Raw genomic sequence first — 15,219 nt, 5'->3', positions numbered from 1 at the left:
CATAAACTCATAGAAAATAATCACCTGCGTCTCTAAAAAGGTCTGAAAGATAGAAATGTTTGTACTTCACTGAATTCTTAATATTCGTCAATTGCAAGTGAGTGTAACTGATGTTTGAACCATCTAGTGACTGAAATCCGAGTTAGAAAAAAACGATTGGAAGGTGTTATTTGCAAACGTTCCATGATATTCGACCCTGAGTAATCAAACTTCCCTTGTACTTGACTTCTGGCTCTCCATTATTATATTGTGGTGGAGATTAACGTCAACACGAAAGAGAAAGGAGGAAAGCAGAAGCCACTCACAGCACTGAGGGATTTTATAAAGGTGTGCCAGTAATATCCAAGTTTTGATCTTGGATCTAAAACCTGATTTACTTTTGATTATCTTGTGTTGCTCATGTATTTGGAAATATTCGTTGTAGCGGAGGAACCCGAGCAATTTGTATCGAAGGTTACCTTATGAAGGATGGTTGAGGTCAAAAGACGGTTTACTTCCAGTTAGATACCAGGCGAGGTTGGTCACTATCCCCCTGCATCAGGACACAGGTCGTGGATGTTGTTAACAATATGCACAAGTCCTAAGTAATGGAAATCTGTTGGAAGAGGCATCTGGTACAGCTGAAGAAGATGCAAGAAGTTTCAAGTTATACCTGGAGGAGGGTATTATTAGGGCAAGTGTCAGTTTAGGAAGGTATGAAGGAGCGTCTTGTGGATAAATTTGGAGCTTGCATCCCCAGTTGAGGAGGGTGGGTGGGTTGGAAGCAAGTATGCCAGACACAGGTGCTTTGGGATAATGGCTCATCTATCGTTAAACGTACGTAAGAGGAATTTCAGTGGTAATTTTAGTTTCCGTTCCACGAAATTTTTTTTTTTCATTCTTAATTATTCGTTCGCAAGCCAAGTAGTATATGATAGAGCTTTAAAAAAAAATTTAAGAACTGCATATGACAAATTTTGTGACTTCTGTAGGGCGTAAACTGTAATAGTAATGAAGATGGGAAGTGCGTGGAAAGGTGTTGTATCTTCAGTATCCATATGTGTATTTATTCATAAATTGCTTCTCCCACTTTACAGAAGTGGCATTGGGCACAAACAATGGCTTCATGTAGTACAGCCACTCTCCATATCAAGCGTAATGTACATGTTCACGTGAATGGTGGGTGAATATTCTTTGGAAAATGAAAATTTGAGATTTTTGATTTAGGGTTCATTGACGTTGCACAATTACCTAAGGCGCAGTTTGGTCATTTCTAAATTTTCTTCTCTCCAACTTCTTAGGCTGGTTGGAACACATATTAAAATGGACGTAATGCCAAATTTTTAGAAAGAAATAGTGTTGAAAAAGCTTTGGAAAAGAGGTGCATCCAAGACTGATACCACTGAATTTCTAAACACCAGCAAACATATGACACTTTCCAGCAGACCAGTTGAATTTTGGTAAATTTCTGCCACACACTTGGGCTGTGTATATGAGGTATATATATATATATATATATATATATATATATATATATATTTTTTTTTTGCTTTGTAGCTGTCTCCCGCGTTTGCGAGGTAGCGCAAGGAAACAGACGAAAGAAATGGCCCAACCCACCCCCATACACATGTATATACATACGTCCACACACGCAAATATACATACCTACACAGCTTTCCATGGTTTACCCCAGACGCTTCACATGCCCTGATTCAATCCACTGACAGCACGTCAACCCCGGTATACCACATCGCTCCAATTCACTCTATTCCTTGCCCTCCTTTCACCCTCCTGCATGTTCAGGCCCCGATCACACAAAATCTTTTTCACTCCATCTTTCCACCTCCAATTTGGTCTCCCTCTTCTCCTCGTTCCCTCCACCTCCGACACATATATCCTCTTGGTCAATCTTTCCTCACTCATTCTCTCCATGTGCCCAAACCATTTCAAAACACCCTCGTCTGCTCTCTCAACCACGCTCTTTTTATTTCCACACCTCTCTTACCCTTACGTTACTTACTCGATCAAACCACCTTACACCACACATTGTCCTCAAACATCTCATTTCCAGCACATCCATCCTCCTGCGCACAACTCTATCCATAGCCCACGCCTCGCAACCATACAACATTGTTGGAACCACTATTCCTTCAAACATACCCATTTTTGCTTTCCGAGATAATGTTCTCGACTTCCACACATTCTTCAAGGCTCCCAGAATTTTCTCCCCCTCCCCCATCCTATGATCCACTTCCGCTTCCATGGTTCCATCCGCTGCCAGATCCACTCCCAGATATCTAAAACACTTTACTTCCTCCAGTTTTTCTCCATTCAAACTCACCTCCCGATTGACTTGACCCTCAACCCTACTGTACCTAATAACCTTGCTCTTATTCACATTTACTCTTAACTTTCTTCTTTCACACACTTTACCAAACTCAGTCACCAGCTTCTGCAGTTTCTCACATGAATCAGCCACCAGCGCTGTATCATCAGCGAACAACAACTGACTCACTTCCCAAGCTCTTTCATCCCCAACAGACTTCATACTTGCCCCTCTTTCCAAAACTCTTGCATTCACCTCCCTAACAACCCCATCCATAAACAAATTAAACAACCATGGAGACATCACACACCCCTGCCGCAAACCTACATTCACTGAGAACCAATCACTTTCCTCTCTTCCAAAAGAAGGAACAGACGGGGCCAGGTGAGGATATTCCAGAAAAGGCCCAGTCCTCTGTTCTTAACGCTACCTTCGCTAACGCGGGAAATGGCGAATAGTTTAAAAGAAAAAAAAAGAAATATATTTGTTTTTAAAGGTGCTTTACCTGCAGTCCTTAGGTACACATTTTACTAGATACACTTATCCCTCACTATTATGGCTTAGCCCACACTATTATGGCTTTATTTAGTATTGTTTGATGATGATCCTAATCATACGCCTCGCCTTTTAATTCTCTGTGTGTGATAGAGTTGCTTGCACCTCAGTATTAGAGTGAATAGTAGGGTCTTGCACATTCCTTCTATGGCGAAATGAAAATACTAGATTGCTATAGTCACATATATCAGGGCTACATGCATACAATATACAAGGAAAATAACGAAGAAACAATGTAGTTGGTGCCAGAAGCAGTCAAACATGCACTTCCCAAAGATGGAAAACTACCAGTGATGGGAGACCTCAGTTATTAAAAGATTGAATGGAGGATTTTGTGGTTTCTCAAGGAGACAATTTTTTTAGAATATTCACTGGAAAATTTCCAATACCAGCATGTCATGGAACACACTAGAATCACTAGAATCAGATTGGTACACCATAACGTATAGATCTCATATTTTCTCAGTGGTATAGATATTAAGAAAATTATATATGAATTGGTATTATAGGGATTAGGATATTGTGGTTAATGTTTTGTGAAATTTACAATGAAGAAGTAGGAACATGAGTATCTCTAGTCTCAAATATATAGGTTAAGAAAGAGAGGAAAACTGTTCAGTATAAGATATGGAAAGGCAAAGAAGCTTTGAGATGTGCTTTGGCAAAGATGTATATGGCACTCCCATCAGCCTGCATTTTTAAAATATAAGAAGACAAGGTGTGAGTATAGCAGGATTAGATATGAAAAAATGATGAGACTTTGAAAAGAATATTGGGAGAAAAAGCAGAACTCTCCCATAGATTTATCAGGAGGAAACTGTCAGTTAAAGAGCAGCTAATCAGGCATTAGGATAGAGAGGGAAGAGTTTTTAGGGTGAAGTAAGGATATTTGAAGAGCTAAAAGAAAGTTCTAGTGTTTTCCCAGTCGGAATGAGATCTTTCTAAGCATTAAGCTGTCTTAAAAATACCACAGAATACTAAGGATCTTGACCCATACAGTGCTCTTGCTTCTGATGAAATTTAATGATATATGCAGATGTGTGGAGATGCACCTGGCAGACCTCTTGCAATACTGTTCAAGATGCCACTAGAGAAAGGGCAAAGTGCCACAGAAGTGAAAAAAGCTAAATGCCATCCCAGTCCATTAGGAAGAACAGAAGGATGCATTGAACTACAAACCAGTCTCTTTGATGAGTATGGTTTGTAAGGAACTGGAAAAGATGGTCAGAAAGCAAACAGATGACTTTCTGCTCAAGCTAAATATCTTTCCTGAGTGACAACATAGTTTTGGTAAATGTCATTTTGTAATGAACCTCTTAATATTTTATAAGATTGAGCTCGGTATTGGATAAAATAGAAGACTGGATGAATTGCATATAGCTGGACTTCGAATAATCATTTGAGACGACCACAGGCAAGGCTGATTAGGAGTCCATCACTAGCCAGCAATAAGGGGACGGGAAGGAAGATGCATGTTGGAAGAGCTTTTTCTAAACGGGTTAAGGTCACCAGTGGAATGCCAGAGTTTGTTCTTGGACCATTTCTTTTCTTAATTTAAGTGAATGATTTACCAGAATATGTTTGCAGATCATGCATGTCATGAGGGAATTTTTACGGGTGGAAGATAACATCAAGTTACAAGGGGACCTTGAAAGCTCCATAGTTAGTCTGATACATGGTTGATGAAGTTCAGTTTAAGCAAATGTAAAAATAATGAAAATGGATCATAGTGGAGGGCCTTGATATGAAAATCATCTTTCAGGAAAGAAGCTTCAGAAATCTGGGAGGAGATATTGACTTGTCAAAGTCTTACCTTAGGAGTACAGTAAGAGACCAACTGTCTGCTACAAATATTAGAATTGCATTCAAGTTCATGAATAAGGAAATATGCAGCAGCCTCTCCAATTCATAAATAAGACCAAGCAAAAATATGCTTGTGAAGTTTGGTCACTGCACCTAAAGATGCACAGTGTACTAATTAAAGAAGTTTCTGAGGATAGTGACAAAAACGGTACCAGAATAAAGAGAACTGCATTACAGGGAGAGGTTAAAGGCCTTGAATTTGCTCCCCATGGAAGAAAGAAGAGTGAGGGGTGACCTGACCACAACTTTTTCAAGTTTTTGTAAGATAGGCAGATGACATAGGGAACTATTCTAAGAATGATGTTGGACAGAACAGTCTGAAATTAAGGAAGTAACTTTTTTAAAGATGTGCAAAGAAGTATCTTTATAGCATAAGAATGGTGGAAGAATGGAATGAAATGATGACAGAAGACATGGTTAATGAAGACATCATACAGAAATTTTAAAAGCTGCATGATGTTAGAGGACACTCAAGAGACTGGAGGCCCAGCAAGTGTAAAACTTCCATCATGGACATTACAAATAGGTAATCATAATTATTAGACTGTAAGAACCCATGTCTTACAAAGAGAAGTGTAAAACTATACCAGTACAGATTATGAAACAAAATCTAGAAATATTTTTGTATTAGGAATACATGACCAGATGCTATATATTCACAGAATTCAGCTTACAAAGATAAGCAGGTATGTAGTACATGGAAGATTTACTATTTGGCCCATCCCTATGCCAGAGGCTCTTAACACTGACTCCAAAACTTTTCCATGTGGTACTTTATGGGTTGGACAGAGGGAGCAGCAACAACATTTTCTGGAAGTGAATGTTGTGTCAATAAATTCATTGAGTGAATATATATTTCCATATCTTCCCCTCCCATTTATAATTTTACAAAAGAAGGAATGGAGAGGTGAGCCAAGTGAGGATATACCCTGTAATGCTTACTCCTCTGTTCTTAACGCATCCTTGCTAATGTGGGATAAGGCAAATATGTATTAGAAAAAAACTTTTTTTATGCTCCAGACACAGACAAAAGTTCATGTTAAAGCTGAGTCTGGATTGAAATATAGATAGGGTTAATGAGAGGAATAAAGGAGGGATGAGGAAAAGTTTTTAAGTGTTCGAGAAAGTAAAGAATCTTTTTTAAAAAGTGCCAGGTCATAGTTATTGGGAAAGACATGAGAGTTACAAAGCTTTGAAGTGAAGAGAAAGAAGCAGTTATCTCTCATATTTTCTTTAACATGATAGCCATTCATCCTTTTATAAATTTCTATCGTGATCTCTATATTTTCTGTATGCCAGGGTTGGTAGCTTGAATTTCTTTAGCCTTTCCTCATAAGTCAGACCCTTTAGATTTCCAGTTTGTCTTGCAGCCCATGGCTGTACATTTTCAATGATAGTTATGACCTTCATCTTGTAGGGGTACCAGACAGGCTTAGCAGACTTCAGTTGGAGTTTCACAAGAGCTTTGAAAAGTAGCAAGAGGGTATCTTCATCCAAGAGGTTATCTTCATCCAAGTGCTGGTATGTTCTGATATTTCCCGTTCTCGTGTTAGTAGTGTTGACTTTTTCATCGATATGCACATCAGAAGACAGCTTGAAGTCCATGTGCATATCAGTATCCTTCTCAGACTAGACAAGCTCAATTTTATGCCTCTTATCCTTCTCATCTTTGTCTTGCATATAGTAAGGATGAACTTGTGCTGGCATTCACATATGGATAGAAATCTTGGTATTTTTTTTCTTACTAGAATTACTTTGCATTTATTTTAAAACTTTTGCTGACATTTTTAACTCCACTCTTTTACAGCATTTATGTCATTCTGTAATCTGTGTGTCTTCAGCAAAAAAATATTGTAACTTGGCAGTCTCGGGTAAATAAGTGACATAATGCAAACAGGTTTAGGCCATTCCCAGTGGTATACACCATTAGTTATTTTTTATCCACAACATCTCTGTACACACTGACAGGAAAGATCTTAACCATGAGAGGGTTTGTTTAGGATCTTTATCAAAAGCCACAACAAAATCCATCATTGTATCTGTTATTGCCTAAGGCTTCACTCCATGTATCCAGTACTTTTACTAACTGCAAGGCAAAGGAACATCCAAATGTGATATCACATTACTTATTTTAGAGTAAGATTTTCCTCTGCATATAATCTGTGATTGCATTTCCTTTTGATGACTTGCATAATCTTGAACACAACACTGTTCTCATTAAAATGAGGCTTGTAATTACTGGGAAATCTCATACTTGCTCTTTTAAAGATAGACGAGATATTAGCCTTTTACCAATCCTGTATTACCATAGCTGTTTCAGAAGTGTCAGTTAATGAAACTGGATAACTTGAAACATTTACAAATTCCTCTTAATATTCATGGGCAATATCCATCAGGACCAGGGAATTTTGCCACATTCATATTGTATAGTTTTCTAATTACCATCTCATCAGTTATCACAGCTGATAAGGGCTCATTGATGTTCAGTGTCTGTATTATAGATATATCTGAAGATACTACTTTGGCCTTATTATCCTGAGTAGTGTATCCCATGCTTGATCAGGGATGGCATGCTTGACGGAAGTTTTGATGTTCATGTATTTCTAGAACGTTTTTGGTTTATTATTGCTTAGCTATTCCTTTTCCATTTTCCCTGTGAATATTCCTTATCAGTGCTCTGCTTTGGTTCCTAAATTTTGTATAGTCCTGATGACTGCTGTCAGTTCCTGTCTTCATTCAACTTTGCCAAGTTTTAGATTTCTTCAGACTTTTTGCATGAGGCTCTTGCAGAAAGGTGCTCTGTGTTCTTTACTTGCCCTGATAAGGATTGTCCTTCATCCTGGGATCCATGTATTTATACCAAAGTCAAGCATATCACATATAATATGCCATTGTACAGTGACTAAATGTTGCATCCCAATCAGTGCACAAGAAGCTTTCATTGCTTAGTTGTCAAGATTGAATTTATGATTGTCATCAGCTCCATATCTGGTCTCATAAATTCTAGGATTGCTTGGTCATACTTGCCCAAAATTGATATTGTTCATACAACCCAACTATACATGCTCCACCTTACATATCAAGTCCAGTACATGAGGCTTAGTTTATTTTGTGTTGGTATGGTAATATTCTGCCACTTTTAGTATTTTGACAGTTTCGAAGCCTTGCTGCATCTGGAAACTGCACTGGAGTTGCCCTTTACCAGTGACCTGTCAAGGATGAGCCACGAAAGGCTAAGATATGGCACTGTAGTTTACCAGTTATGCTGAAGGTTAAAAGTGATGAGTGATTGAGGGTGATGGTGCTGAATGTAAAATGGATGACTAGTGAGAATAAAAGGAAGAAGAGTGTAGAGAGGTTTAAAAGTTTTAGCATGAATGTGCTAAGGATTAGGGAAACCCATATCCTTGGGCAGGGTGTATGGAGTGAAAGTGGAAATGATGAATGCAAATTATTGGTGGGCAAGGAAGGTGTGGTATGGATGGGTATGAGTGAAAATCATCTGGGAGGGAAGAAGAAAAGAAGGAGGTGCAATTCTGCTATCACCAAGAGTACGGGAGGGTGTTACAGAGCATAGGTGAAATGGATCAGGAACAGTGTGGGTGCCAGGAAAGATTGGGATTGTTTATATGTGCCTGTGAATATGAAGATTGTACAAGGTAAGGATGAAATGAAGCTTTTCTGAAGAAATTTGAATAACTGTATAAACAGTTTTCAGAATGTGAAAGTGGGATATGATGAAATTGGTGAGATAGTTCTTAAATGGGGAGTGCCAGGAGTAAATGAGAATGGAAGTAATCTTGTGGATATTAGTGCTGATAGGGGTTTATTCCTTGCACACACCTTTTTTCTGCACAAGATGATTCACAGATATACATGGAAGAGGAATGATGGAAGAGAAAAGCAAAAGGCTGTATGTGGCAGTGGATGAAAGATTGAGAAAGGCCATGGTAGATGCTCGAGTTGAGAAGATTCTTTGGAGACTTGGACCATTTCACGGTTTTTGTAGGGATGAGGATCAGGGAGAAGTGGAGGTATGGTGTAAGGAAGAATGGAGAGATAAGTGTTGGCAAGCAAAAAGATGAATTGGGAAAAATTCAGGGAGGAGCTTGAAAGGAGGGTAACTGAAAGCTTGGTTGGAAGTGCAGTGAATGTAGGAATGCAGTCATGTGTGATTGAGGTGTTTAAAATGTTTAGAGAAATACTATTAAAGGTTGTAGAATCAGTAGTTGGATACAAGGTAGAGATACAGGAATAAAAAGTGTGCTACATGGTAGACAGAAGAGATTAGAAATGCTGTGGAAGAGAAGGAAAAGGCATATGGTAGATTGCTCGATAGGAATGTACCAGTGGAAGATCAACAAAGGAGGAGGGAAAAATAGAAAATATGTAAGGGGAATGTTAAGAGGATGTAACAGTGGAAATGTTGCTGTGAGAAGAAAGGAAGTGGACTTCCTGAATCAAAAGGAGGAAGTGAAAAAGAGATGGAGAGAGTATTTTAAAGAACTGATGAATATGTGAGATGGAAAGAGTATTTTAAAGAACTGATGAATATGGGAGAAGGGGAGGCAATAGTTGTTACATGCATGGGTATGGAGGATGGAAGGAAGAAGATACAAGTCCAAGGGCCTATAGCAAAAAAGAAGGTAAAAAGGGCCACGAAAATGAGGCTGAAGGTAGGAAAGGCACCTGGAGTGAATGGGATTATGGCTGAAATGCTGAAGTATGGAGGAGAAAGTGTGATAGAGTGGATGCATCTTGTATGTAAATTAGCATGGAAACAGAAGGTTGAATCTAAGGACTCGGTGAAAAGTATTACCTTTCCTTTATTCAAAGGAAAAGGAGCTAAGGATGTATGTAGCAGTTATAGGGGAATAAGTCTGTTTAGTATACCAGGAAAAGTGTATGCAAGAATATTAAGTGACAGATTGATGGAAGTGACTGAATACAGAATGAGTGAAGAGCAAGGAGGCTTTAGAAAAGGTGGGGGATGTGTGGGTCAGATTTTTGTAGTAAAGATGACTGTGGAAAAGTATTTAGTGAAAGGTAAGAAGTTGTTGTGCATCTTTTATGTATCTGGAGAAAGTGTATCACAGAATCAAGTCAGGTGCTTTGTTGGATATGCTAAGGATATATGTTATGGGGGTAAATTGTTGGACGGTGTAAAAACCTTCTGTAGAGTAGCAGATACGTGTGTAAGAGTGGATGGAGTGCTGAGTGAAAGTTTTGGGATACATGTAGGTGTGAGGCAGGGCTGTGTGATGTCACCATGGCTTTTTTCAATATGTATATGGATGGAGGGATAAGAGAGATGGGGTGCACAGATGGAGTATGGCTGTCAGATATGGTGACTAGTGGCAAGCCTGTTTGTGGATGATACTGTGTTGTTTGGTGACAATGAAGAGGAGTTGCATAAGGTGGTAAGTGTGTTTTATTCTGTGTGTAAGTATAGGCAATTGAAGGTAAATGCAAGTAAAAGTAATGGTGCTTGCAAGGAAACAGTGAAAGTATAGATTTTGTAAAACCGTGTAAAGTGAAAGAAGAAAGTGTGCTAAATAGTGCTGATGATATAGGGGAAAAAGACTGGAAGAAGTGAGAGAATTTAAGTATCTAGGAGCTGTCTTAGGAAGGTTTGGTGATATGGAAGGAGAGATAAGGAGGAGAGCAGTACATTGTAGAAGAGTCACTGGGTTCCTTGATAGAATAATGAGGGGTAGAGGTGTAAGTTTGAAAGTGAAGAGAGGATTAAGGGACTTCATAATCCTCCCAACCCTGACTTATGCAGCCGAAACATGGAATGAGTCACAGAGGTCAAGAATCAAGGCTGTGGAATATATGAGAAAAGCATGTGGTGTGACTAGATGGAATGAAGAAAAAATGAAAGGGTGTATGAGAGATGTGGAATGTAAAGGGAATGAATTGTGGAGTGGTAGAATGGGTGAAATGTAATACTTTGAGGGGGTTTGGGCATGTGGAAAGAATGCAAAATTGAGTTTACAAGGAGAGTGCATGATAGTACAATTAAAGGGGTTGATGTGAGTGGAAGACCATCTGCAACATGGGAAAATAAGTTTGAGGAATACTGGATGTAGAGAAATAGTGGAAGAATGCGTAGAATGGTGTATGCAAGGGAGGCATGTAAGGACAGGGATAAGTGGAGACTCTTTTGCCATGGCCACCCCTTGATGGGAGTTCCTGGAGGGAATGGGCATCAGAGATATAGACAGATAGATATGCCACTACATGAAACTACTCTTTGAATAGATTTGTTAGTCATGGGTGGGATTCCCATCTCCAGTGCTCTTTGTACTCCATTTCATCTTGGGGTAATTAAAATCACCCATGAGTAGTATAAGCTTAGAGTCAGAGAAGCACCATTTCTCAGAAAGTTTATGCAGCTTACTGTTCTCATGAGAAGTGTGAGGGCTTCTTTACAAATATAGTTTATTATCCTTGTTGATTCCAGTCTCTTCCTGTACTGATTTCTCAAATTCTTTGGATGGGCTGCAACTTCGAGGGACAGGTTCTAGCTTTTTGTCTATGTACAACAGCATCCTTTTACCCGTGTGGCTCTCATTATCACCATATAGGGAAACGTTTCAAAGTTCTCTTGAAGTTGATATACTGTCAAAGACAACAGTTTTTCTTTTTTTGGTTTTGCTTCACTTACACCATATTTTCTTTTGTCAAACTGGTGTATTCAGAAGTGAATCCTCATTAGTATACAAATGCCTAAATGGCAAATTCTTAGTATTACAGTTAGTGATGTATGTATTTATTTTTATTTTGCTTTGTTGCTGTCTCCCGTGTTAGCGAGGTAGCGCAAGGAAACAGACGAAAGAATGGCCTAACCCGCCCACATACGCATGTATATACATACATGTCCACACACACAATATACATACCTATACATCTCAATGTACACATATATATACACACACAGACATATACATATATACACGTGTACATAATTCATACTGTCTGCCTTTATTTGTTCCCATCGCCACCCCGCCACACATGGAATAACAACCCCCTCCCCCCTCATGTGTGCGAGGTAGCGCTAGGAAAAACACCAAAGGCTCCATTCGTTCACACTCAGTCTCTAGCTGTCATGTAATAATGCACCGAAACCACAGCTCCCTTTCCACATCCAGGCCCCACACACTTTGCATGGTTTATCCCAGATGCTTCACATGCCCTGGTTCAATCCATTGACAGCACGTCGACCCAGGTATACCTCATCATTCCAATTCACTCTATTCCTTGCACGCCTTTCACCCTCCTGCATGTTCAGGCCCCGATCACTCAAAATCTTTTTCACTCCATCTTTCCACCTCCAATTTGGTCTCCCACTTCTCCTCGTTCCCTCCACCTCTGACACATATATCCTCTTGGTCAATCTTTCCCCACTCATTCTCTCCATGTGACCAAACCATTTCAAAACACCCTCTTCTGCTCTCTCAACCACACTCTTTTTATTTCCACACATCTTTCTCACCCTTACATTACTTACTCGATCAAACCACCTCACACCACATATTGTCCTCAAACATCTCATTTCCAGCACATCCACCCTCCTGTGCACAACTCTATCCGTAGCCCACGCCTCGCAACCATACAACATTGCTTGAACCACTATTCCTTCAAACATACCCATTTTTGCTTTCCGAGATAATGTTCTCAACTTCCAAACATTCTTTAAGGCTCCCAGAATTTTCGCCCCCTCCCCCACCCTATGATTCACTTCCGCTTCCATGGTTCCATCCGCTGCCAGATCCACTCCCAGATATCTAAAACACTTCACTTCCTCCAGCTTTTCTCCATTCAAACTTACCTCCCAATTGACTTGACCCTCAACCGTACTGTACCTACTAACCTTGCTCTTATTCACATTTACTCTTAACTCTCTTCTTTCACACACTTTACTTTAGTGACGTACTTATAAAATTTCAACCACTCTCAGTCCTGTTTTTAGCACCGATATCAGTGCCAGTGCTTTCAAAAATTTATTTAATTTCAAGAGTTTTATCCTTTTATGTTTATTTTATATAATGTCAAGGAGACATTTTTGATTAAATATTTACCAGACTGTTCCTTATTACCAAAGGTAGGTAAGTAAAATATTTTTGACTACTTGTAGTCTCAACAATGGCAGCATGACATTGTACAGCAGTTTATGAAAGCTTAGGCTATTTTAGTCATGCACAGAAATAGAAACATAAAACCAAAAAAAAATCATATTTCAAATTTGATTTTTTATATATATGTTTGCCATTTCCCATATAGATGAAGATGGCCTCACTTCCTCACATTCACCATTTAGCTTTCATGTATATTGTACAAAAACTAGAGCCCTCTCATCCATGGTCAAGGTCCACAGACCTTTTCAAGGTTTTCCTTGACTCTTTCTTATGCACTGCTTCAACTCCTTAACATCATGTTGTCCCTTTCATATCACATATTCTAATTTGCTTTTTTCCATATGTTTCACACTTTCTTGTGAGTTCACGTCCTGATAACTTGGAAGAATCTCTTACAACTTCTTTCCTCAACCCACCCACATGCACAGGTATATACATACTCGTCCACACATGCACATATACATACCTATACATTTCAACATATACATATTTTTTTTATTATTTTATTTTATTTATTTTGCTTTGTCGCTGTCTCCCGCGTTAGCGAGGTAGCGCAAGGAAACAGACAAAAGAATGGCCCAACCCACCCATATACACATGTATATACATACACGTCCACACGCGCAAATATACAGACCTATACATCTCAATGTACACATATATATATACACACACAGACATATACATATATACACATGTACATAATTCATACTGTCTGCCTTATTTATTCCCATCACCACCCCGCCACACATGGAATAACGACCCCCTCCCCCCTTATGTGTGCGAGGTAGCGCTAGGAAAAGACAACAAAGGCCCCATTCGTTCACACTCAGTCTCTAGATGTCATGTAATAATGCATTGAAACCACAACTCCCTTTCCACATCCAGGCCCCACAGAACTTTCCATGGTTTACCCCAGACGCTTCACATGCCCTGGTTCAATCCATTGACAGCACGTCAACCCTGGTATACCACATCGTTCCAGTTCACTCTTATTCCTTGCATGCCTTTCACCCTCCTCCATGTCAGGCCCCGATCACTCAAAATCTTTTTCACTCCATCTTTCCACCTCCAATTTGGTCTCCCAGTACTCCTCGTTCCCTCCACCTCTGACACATATATCCTCTTGGTCAATCTTTCCTCACTCATTCTCTCCATGTGACTAAACTGTTTCAAAACACCCTCTTCTGCTCTCTCAACCACACTCTTTTTATTTCACACATCTCTCTTACCCTTACATTACTTACTTGATCAAACCACCTCACACCACATATTGTCCTAAATCATCTCATTTCCATCACGTCCACCCTCCTGCGCACAACTCTATCCGAAGCCCACGTCTCACAGCCATACAACATTGTTGGAACCACTATTCCTTCAAACGTACCCACTTTTGCTTTCCAAGATAACGTTCTCGACTTCCAAACATTCTTCAAGGCTCCCAGAATTTTCGCCCCCTCCCCCACCCTGTGATTCACTTCCGCTTCCATGGTTCCATTCGCTGCCAGATCCACTCCCAGATATCTAAAACACTTTACTGCCTCCAGTTTTTCTCCATTCAAACATACCTCCCAATTGACTTGACCCTCAACCCTACTGTACCTAATAACCTTGCTCTTATTCACATTTACTCTTAACTTTCTTCTTTCACACACTTTACCAAACTCAGTCACCAGCTTCTGCAGTTTCTCACATGAATCAGCCACCAGTGCTGTATCATCATCGAACAACAACTGACTCACTTCCCAAGCTCTCTCATGCACAAGAGACTGCATACTTGCCCCTCTTTCCAAAACTCCTGCATTCACCTCCCTAACAACCCCATCCATAAACAAATTAAACAACCATGGAGACATCACACAACCCTGCCGCAAACCTACATTCACTGAGAACCAATCACTTTCCTCTCTTCCTACACGTACACATGCCTTACATCCTCGATAAAAACTTTTCACTGCTTCTAACAACTTGCCTCCCACACCATATATTCTTAATACCTTCCACAGAGCATCTCTATCAACTCTATCATATGCCTTCTCCAGATCCATAAATGCTACATACAAATCCATTTGCTTTTCTAAGTATTTCTCATACATTCCTCAAAGCAAACACCTGATCCACACATCCTCTACCACTTCTGAAACCACACTGCTCTTCCCCAATCTGATGCTCTGTACATGCCTTCACCCTCTCAATCAATACCCTCCCATATAGTTTACCAGGAATACTCAACAAACTTATACCTCTGTAATTTGAGCACTCACTCTTATCCCCTTTGCCTTTGTACAATGGCACTATGCAAACATTCCGACAATCCTGAGGCACTTCACCATGAATCATACGTACACTAAATAA

The 15,219-nt window shown here is 39.6% G+C and overlaps 1 protein-coding gene across 2 annotated transcripts in view; it reads left to right on the top strand.

Moving 5' to 3' along the window:
• Positions 1-209: 209 nt before the first annotated feature.
• The window catches only part of LOC139747275 (uncharacterized), a 42,237-nt gene continuing 27,227 nt past the window's right edge, over positions 210-15,219 (top strand). The window contains exons 1-2 of one of the 2 annotated variants that reach the window (XM_071659379.1): positions 210-327; positions 6,141-6,244. The gene's annotated coding sequence lies outside the window, so the exon portion shown is untranslated. The remainder of the gene's footprint in view (positions 328-6,140; positions 6,245-15,219) is intronic. The other variant, XM_071659380.1, reaches the window with a different exon arrangement.

The sequence above is a fragment of the Panulirus ornatus genome, chromosome 68 (assembly GCF_036320965.1).
Source record: "Panulirus ornatus isolate Po-2019 chromosome 68, ASM3632096v1, whole genome shotgun sequence".
NCBI classification, from domain to species: Eukaryota; Metazoa; Arthropoda; class Malacostraca; order Decapoda; family Palinuridae; genus Panulirus; species Panulirus ornatus.
The sequence above is the reverse complement of the archived record's forward strand: the minus strand, read 5'-3'. Positions and strand labels throughout refer to the sequence as shown.